We start from the raw sequence: 7431 nt of genomic DNA, 5'->3' as shown, positions 1-7431 counted from the left end.
CTGAAAAAGCACCTGAAAGGATTAGTACATACCATAGTATGTATTTATCTATCAAGACAGTTTGTTAAGCTTCTCTCTATGAAACAGGAACACAATTTTACATGTGATAGCAGATCATAATGAAGTCTGTTGGCTTTTCTTTCAGATCTCTAACTTCAGTAAAATACAAAAATGTTTACATTGACAGGAAAAGATCTGGCAAATTAAAAAAGTTCTCTAATAACTTCATGAAAATGTATTTATTGTGGTTACAGACCACCAATATCACGTTTCAGACTCTAACCCAAAAAGGAGTGTCATTAATGGCAGCACTACTCTTACAGAGATGAACGATAATCTTGTTATGGTATTCGAAAACCAAAACGAAAGGCAGATTGCTTGTCACCACCGAGAGCAACTGGCAATATTTTCTGAAGGTGGAAAAGTGAGTAACGCAGGAAACAGAGCAGGGAAGAAATCAAATCTTTCCCCAAGGAGGAGGAGACTGCTGAGTTGCCAGGCTGCAGAGGTAGGGAACAGTGTAGGTTACTCTACAAAAGAAACCACAGGAATATCTAATATTTCACTTGAGGGAAAATGCTAGTCTTAGATGCCCTGCCAGCCACACTCGCCATCAGCAGATCACAACCAAAGGAGACTAGAAGCAGCCAATACTTTTCCCATGGAAAATAAATTCTAAGTAGTATTATTATAGTGCTGTATAAAGTGAGAAGCTACAGTATTACATAAATCCAAACTGAAATTTGGATAGTAAACAAATTGATTCTGGATTATGAAGGGCAGGTAGCTGCCCTGCTGAAGTTTAGGATTTGGGGAGTTATTTCTGCGATACCCAGGTCATGCGCCCACAGCAAATTATCCGAAGGCCATTTGGGAACAGCAAAATGAAAGTTCTTGCCCAAGGATGCGTGTTGTCGCCAGGGAGTGTTACACAAATAGAGGAAATAGTGCAATTATGTCAAGGTTGTCAGGCAACAGAACAAGCCTGAACATGCTCCCTTGTGTTACTGCCACAGGCAGCTTCTCTACAGCAGTGAGCTCCTATCAACTGAGCTATTAGCAGGAGGTATGTTTTGGTAGCAATAAGTAGTCATTCTGAATTACTTTACATATATTGAGTCAATCCAAATAGCTCATCCTGACCAGCAGAAGCACTAGGGTTGTTAGGAGCATGAGAATATTCATGTCCAATTTACCCCTAAAGAGTTTCAGTTGTCTGTCACATCGGATTTTTCAAGTTCTGCTAAAACTAGAGAATTATCTAAAAATACAAGCAAGTGATTTGCTCTCTGCTTCTAAACATAGACTGCATACAACCCACTGCATTTTTTTTCCTTCATAAAGTATAGAAATGAAGATTATGCTAGTACAAACTGTTATCAAGTGTCATTTACCCTTTCTCAGCCATCTAGCGGCCACGTTCCCTGGTGAGACTTCCCCTGAAGGCAGGCAACCTGGCTCTTCACATCAACCCAACTGTGTTCTCAGCACAAAGCTCATTGAGGGACAGCAGTTATTCAGGCTCCACTGTGCATATTTGATTTTTTTCCTATTATGAAAAAGATCCAATAGATAAGTTGTGAACTCTGCTCTACGTTTTTAAGAGGAGCAGACCTTGAAGCCAAACTAGTAACAGCAATTGTCACCCTAGGAAAAGTTAGAAGGTGCTGCAGTTTTACTGTACTGGGATTATAAACAAAGAGAAGCTTGTGTAGACTCAAGCCCTCAACAGCATTTAGCTGCTTCTCGGACTGTTTAGTCAACACTGATGTGCTGAAAGCTACCACTCAGATGCCACCTGAAGCATTAGGCAGTTGCACAAGCCACCAACAGAGCTCCCTGTGCTGTTATGCCCTCAAAGAAGGTTGCTCCAGCTACAGTTCTGTGAGCGCTACTCTCAGAGAAAAACTGGACTAAACCCAAAAACTAATAACTTAGATCAGTGTTACTGGTTTTGTCACCATGGAATATGTTTGTGGAACTACAATCTCAGATTTCTCACTCAAGGTAAAGCTCTGACACAGGATTTTCAAATGGAGTGTTTTCCTCCTTTAGCGGCAGTGCTCTCAGCTTGATCTCGATGCAAATTTTTGTTTAGATCTTTTCCTTTCCGTCTCCCCAAGGCTCTCAAGTTTCTAAAGAAAGTGTTTCACTGAGTGACAGGCTGTTTGGAAAATTGACTCTCCTGAGATTAAATTCATCTGGATGAAATTTTCATGAGTTTTGAAAGCAAAGCGTATTCCTCTCTATTTTCCAACCAGAGCAGACTGTAAATGACTACAGAGCAGACTACAAGGGACAAGGGTAGATGGTTGGACTCGATGATCCCAAGGGTCTCTTCCAACCTGAATGATTCTATGATTCTATGACTACATAAGCTTAGTTACAGAAAGATGCAAACCCACAAGGAACCCACGTGGATTGAGGTAGCTGTCCCCCACACTAATGACACAGAGCACAGGTGACGCTGCGCTTCCTGGCAAGCGAGTGAGGAATGCTCCAAGTGCTGTCACTGGAAATCAGACTCTTCTCACATGGTTGAAACACACTCGTCTCCCTGAGACTCATTGCAGGACGCTAAGGCTGAAGGACTAGATCTTTTTCAATTTATGGCAACGAAATAACAGCCTTGTTATATTTCACCTCTCCTGTGGGGATTTCCAGACTATACACGAGTAGGTATAAAACAGCGGGTTATTCCCTAAGACATTGCCCTGACCTAGATCTTCACTTTTTTGCCTCAGCTTTGCACGTGGGTTTCTCATTCTGCTTTCTAAGAGTATTTGTAGTGAAATAACCCAGGAAATTTCACCTGAGAATAGAAGCAGTGGTATCTGTATCTTGACAAATCCCAGCAAGTTTTCCATGCATCAAACAGCTCTTTACAGGTTTAACCTGTAATTCCAAATCAATGGTGAATTAAGTCCGTTCTTTTTAAAGCAAGCCCAGGACGTTGTGAATCAAGGTTCTTACATCAATATTAGCGAGCATTTTTGTAATATTGCACTTTCAGACATCACACCCAATTCAGAAATATGAAAAATTGATACGTACCATAGTCATCTGCCTCCCTTTGCTCATGGAAACCACCCACTGTTGGTTTTAAATGAGCAAAATGTTCATTCTTTGACTTCTTGAAAGAATATGCATGGAATCAAGGGAATATATGGCACTTTTCATTAAAATAATCAAAGCATAACACAAAATGAAGACTACATAACCTGACTATACCTTAGACTGTTCTCCAGTAAGTAATACTAATCTGAGCATTTGAAACCAAAATGTGGATTGTATTACTGAATCCAAGTCCACGAATTCACAAATACTGATTTACCTTCCCAGTTAATTCGAACGCAACCTTTAGCTACAAAAACATACTCTAATATTCTTTATCTTTGTTCAACAGGGGACAAATTTTTGTTTCAAACAGGATGTGTGCAGGATAAATTTTGTTTCTAAATGGCAATAACAAGAAGCTTTAAAGTAAATCAGACACCATAAAGTAATTCCACAATGCCTTGGAAAGAACCCAAGACTCGCTGGTACCTAAATATATTCTCTATGGGTAAATGGAGTGGCCACCCTCAATGTGAACAATAACTATATTCCCCTGATAACTCCACAGAATACTCCACGAAATGAGTTTTCTGTCTGATAAAGAAACGGATGGAAATTGATTTTCTCTGAACTGCTGCTTATTAAAAATGCAGAAGATGCCAGAATCCTACTTAAAACAACTGTATGGTAAAAACAGATTTTAATGAGGAACCTTGTTTCTAAAATCTTATTGCAGCATTTTTCAATGTCAGGTACATGGAATTATTTTGTATCACAGTACAGGTATGATATAAAAATGAATTATTTAATAATGACAGGAGATATCTGTAACAAAAGAGCCTCATCACCTCAAACATTTTTACTTTGCTCATTACTATTTTACTATAAACAAAATACATTCCTATAACAAGTGTTTTGAAATAGTCTGAAAACAACTGGAAAGAGAAATTGAAAGTTTATTTCATTGTGAAATTCCCAGAGACTGCCCCAAGTTTCAGGACAATCAGTGTTTTTTAAACTCATTGGTATCTCAAATGGCATTTCTACACATGCATTAAAATGTTCTGTATTGTTCCTGGTGCTCTTCATTTTGAGACATTTTACTAAAGAACTCATGAGATCATGATTTGTGTTTCAGTTTTATCTGTGTCAGGTGACATATACCATGACATCTGGGTGATTTGGTTTCTTTTTCTCAAAAGTTTGAAACTGATGTCATTAATATTCTAAAAGCTGTGGCACCTTCAAATTAGCAGAGATAAAGCATGAATATAACTTTTATGCAACTAAATCTAAGACAGACACCTTAGAACTACATTCAATCTCAAAAAAGACAAAAGATAAAAGAAAATAATGAGAGTATGCTACAATGCATTGGTTTTCAGTTGCAGGGTCTTCCACGGAGAGCAAGACACCAAGTGAGAAATCCTGTCTCTACACAATCAGGTACCCATTTAATTATGTTTTTATATCATTGGGGTAAGCCAAAGGGCTTATTCATAATTTACCTGACCAGAGGTATAAATTAGCCATTATTTAGGACTATGCTGCCATAGTTATATTGTTTTTATTCCACTAACTATCCTAGGCTTCTCCACTTTATACTGCAATCTGCATATCTATATAATATATAAATCTATATATCAATTTAAATTTAGCCATTATTTAGGACTATGCTGCCATAGTTATATTGTTTTTATTCCACTAACTATCCTAGGCTTCTCCACTTTATACTGCAATCTGCACAGCAGAATTTAACATCTATATATCAATTTAAATGAATGTAGTAATCATTCCACATACAGCCATAAATGTATTGGTTGCTAAACCACTTAATACATTTCCCTTGCCTGAAAATCCATATTCATTTAAGAAAGATTAAGATTTTCAATATGTAAATCAAGGCTTCTAAGAATATCTGCAAAGGGAACAATATCATTGTCACTATATTGATGTAGAAAATAATCAAAGCAATGTGGTCTCTGTAGAAAAGTTCTAATGGATAAAATAAGTAATGAAATCTAATAAAATTATTTTATATATACGATTAAAGTTTTTAAGAGCATCCACCCCACCCCAACGTCTTGTTTACCATACTAGTGGCCTTGGATGTATGATGACCCTTAATTAATCCTGACAGGAGAAAACACAGTCCCTTTAAGAGCTCCAAAAACGTGCTCTGATGACCCGAGTTGATTGGGACAGCCAGAACCACCAGAGATGGACATGTACAAAGCTCTCATAAACTCACAAACTCCTTAGGCAGCAGCTCCAGGCAAACCAACAATGAATCAGGGCAAGGAATTGTATTTCAGTCCCCACCACTCACACTTTGACAGTAGGATCAAAGTAGGTGCTGCACAGGCAAACCCCAGGCAAGGGGCCACCCAACAAGGAGCCCGGCAGCCACACAAAGCAGCTGGGTACCCAGAGCACACCAGGGAAGCTGTAAACCACACTGCACATAACTGAGAAAGTGCTCAGTGTAGCCTGTGAATATAGGCCCAACTAGATTATGCCCACGGAGAATTTTCTGAATTTGTCTTATGCGTGAACCAATTCATGGATTCACAGAATTGTGAGAGTTGGAAGGGACCTCTAGAGATCATCTGGTCCAACCCCCCTGCCAAAGCAGGGTTGCCCAGAGCACATCACTCAGGGCTGCATCCAGGTGGGGCTTGAAGATCTCCAGAGAAGGGGACTCCACGACCTCCCTGGGCAGCCTGTTCCAGTGTACACCCTCAGTGTAAAGTTCTTCCTCATATTTGAGCGGAACTTCCCATGTTCCAGCTTGTGCCCGTTGCCCCTCGTCCTATCCCTGGAAACAACTGAAGAGAGTCTGCTCCATCATCCTTCAACCCACCCTTTAGGAACTTGTAAACATAGATGAGGTCTCCCCTCAGTCTTTTCCGCTCCAGGCTAAAGAGCCACAGCTCTTTGAGCCTTTCCTCCTAAGGGAGGTCCCTTAATCATCTTTGTTGCCCCACGTTGGACTCTCTCCAGTAGTTCCCTGTCCCTCTTGAACTGGGGAGCCCAGAACTGGACGCAGTATTCCAGTTGTGGCCTCACCAGTGCAGAGCAGAGGGGGAGAATGACCTCCCTTGACCTGCTGGCCACACTCCTCCCTGTGCAGCCCAGGGTTCCATTGGCCTCTTGGCAACAAGGGCACATTGCTGGCTCATGGAGAGCCTGCCATCCACCAGGACTCCCAGATCCTTCTCCTAAGTACTGCTTCCCAGAAGATTCACCCCTAACATAATCCTATTCCTAAACTAGTGCCCACCTCTGGTAACCAGCCCAAATGCCTGAGTATTATACTCAAATGATGTTGAATGTGGTGCAGATGCCCAAAACTAAAATAATCTCAGACTTTCCATTTCAAGAACACAAAGTCCATTTTCTATAGCTTTAGTGACACATTTGGACCACAAATTTTTCATCCCAAACAGCTGGCTCTAGGAGAGTACAGAAGTTGCAGCTAAAACTGGTCAGATATTTCTGAAAATAAGGCTGGAGAGAATATGCTCTTTCAACTATATTAAATCAGTCTTAGCATCCTTTTGCAGTACAGTTTTAATATTAAGCCTGGGATAAGCATTGCCTCAGAGGTGTGACTATCTTTGTCCTCTGTGAAAAGCTGCCCAAGTTCTACAGTTGAAACTCTAAAATAGAAACTATGAACTCTAAAAAGCAGGAGGAGGAGCACTGGGCCATGAAATGTGAAGCAGGAAGGTAGGGGAAGCAGTTCATAAAGATGGAGCCACCTCATGGACTAACAGCAGGCACTGACAGTGGGAGGAGAGAGAAAAGAAGACGAAGATGAGGGGTTGCAATGACATAGGAAAGAGGACACGGTTGGGACGGGAACAGAATCAGGAGATGAGGAGCAGTTGGAATACCAAGGAGCAGGGATAAGGATAAAGAGAGTGGGAAACCATGAACAGGAAAGAAAAAGGGGTTTAAAAAAACAGCCAAGCAATTAAGGAAAGGGACAGAGTATGGGTAGATTTCAGACAAAAGGAAAGAATATGGGTAGATTTCAGACAAAGAGAAAAAGCCTGGTATTTTGAGAATGGAAAGAGGGCATATAAACCAGGTAGGAGTGTTTAGGCTGTTATGGAAAAGGAAAAATGCTGATGTGAGCAATGAAAGGAACATAAACGAGGCAGAGAGTACAGTAGTCAGAGACTACTACTACTGTAGCAAAAGGAAACAGAGAAAAGACAGAGGCAAAAGTAACAGTTGTCATTCCAGAAATAGGCATTGAACCAGTGATCCCACAGCACCAGCATCATTTTGTTGTCCTGTACTATTACCTTAAAAACACACTGAAAACATTTGTTCTTTGGTCTTCACCTTGTGGCAGTTCAAAAT

This window comes from Calidris pugnax, unplaced genomic scaffold (assembly GCF_001431845.1).
Source record: "Calidris pugnax isolate Ruff unplaced genomic scaffold, ASM143184v1 scaffold182, whole genome shotgun sequence".
Lineage (NCBI taxonomy): Eukaryota > Metazoa > Chordata > Aves > Charadriiformes > Scolopacidae > Calidris > Calidris pugnax.
Note: the sequence above shows the minus strand (reverse complement) of the source record.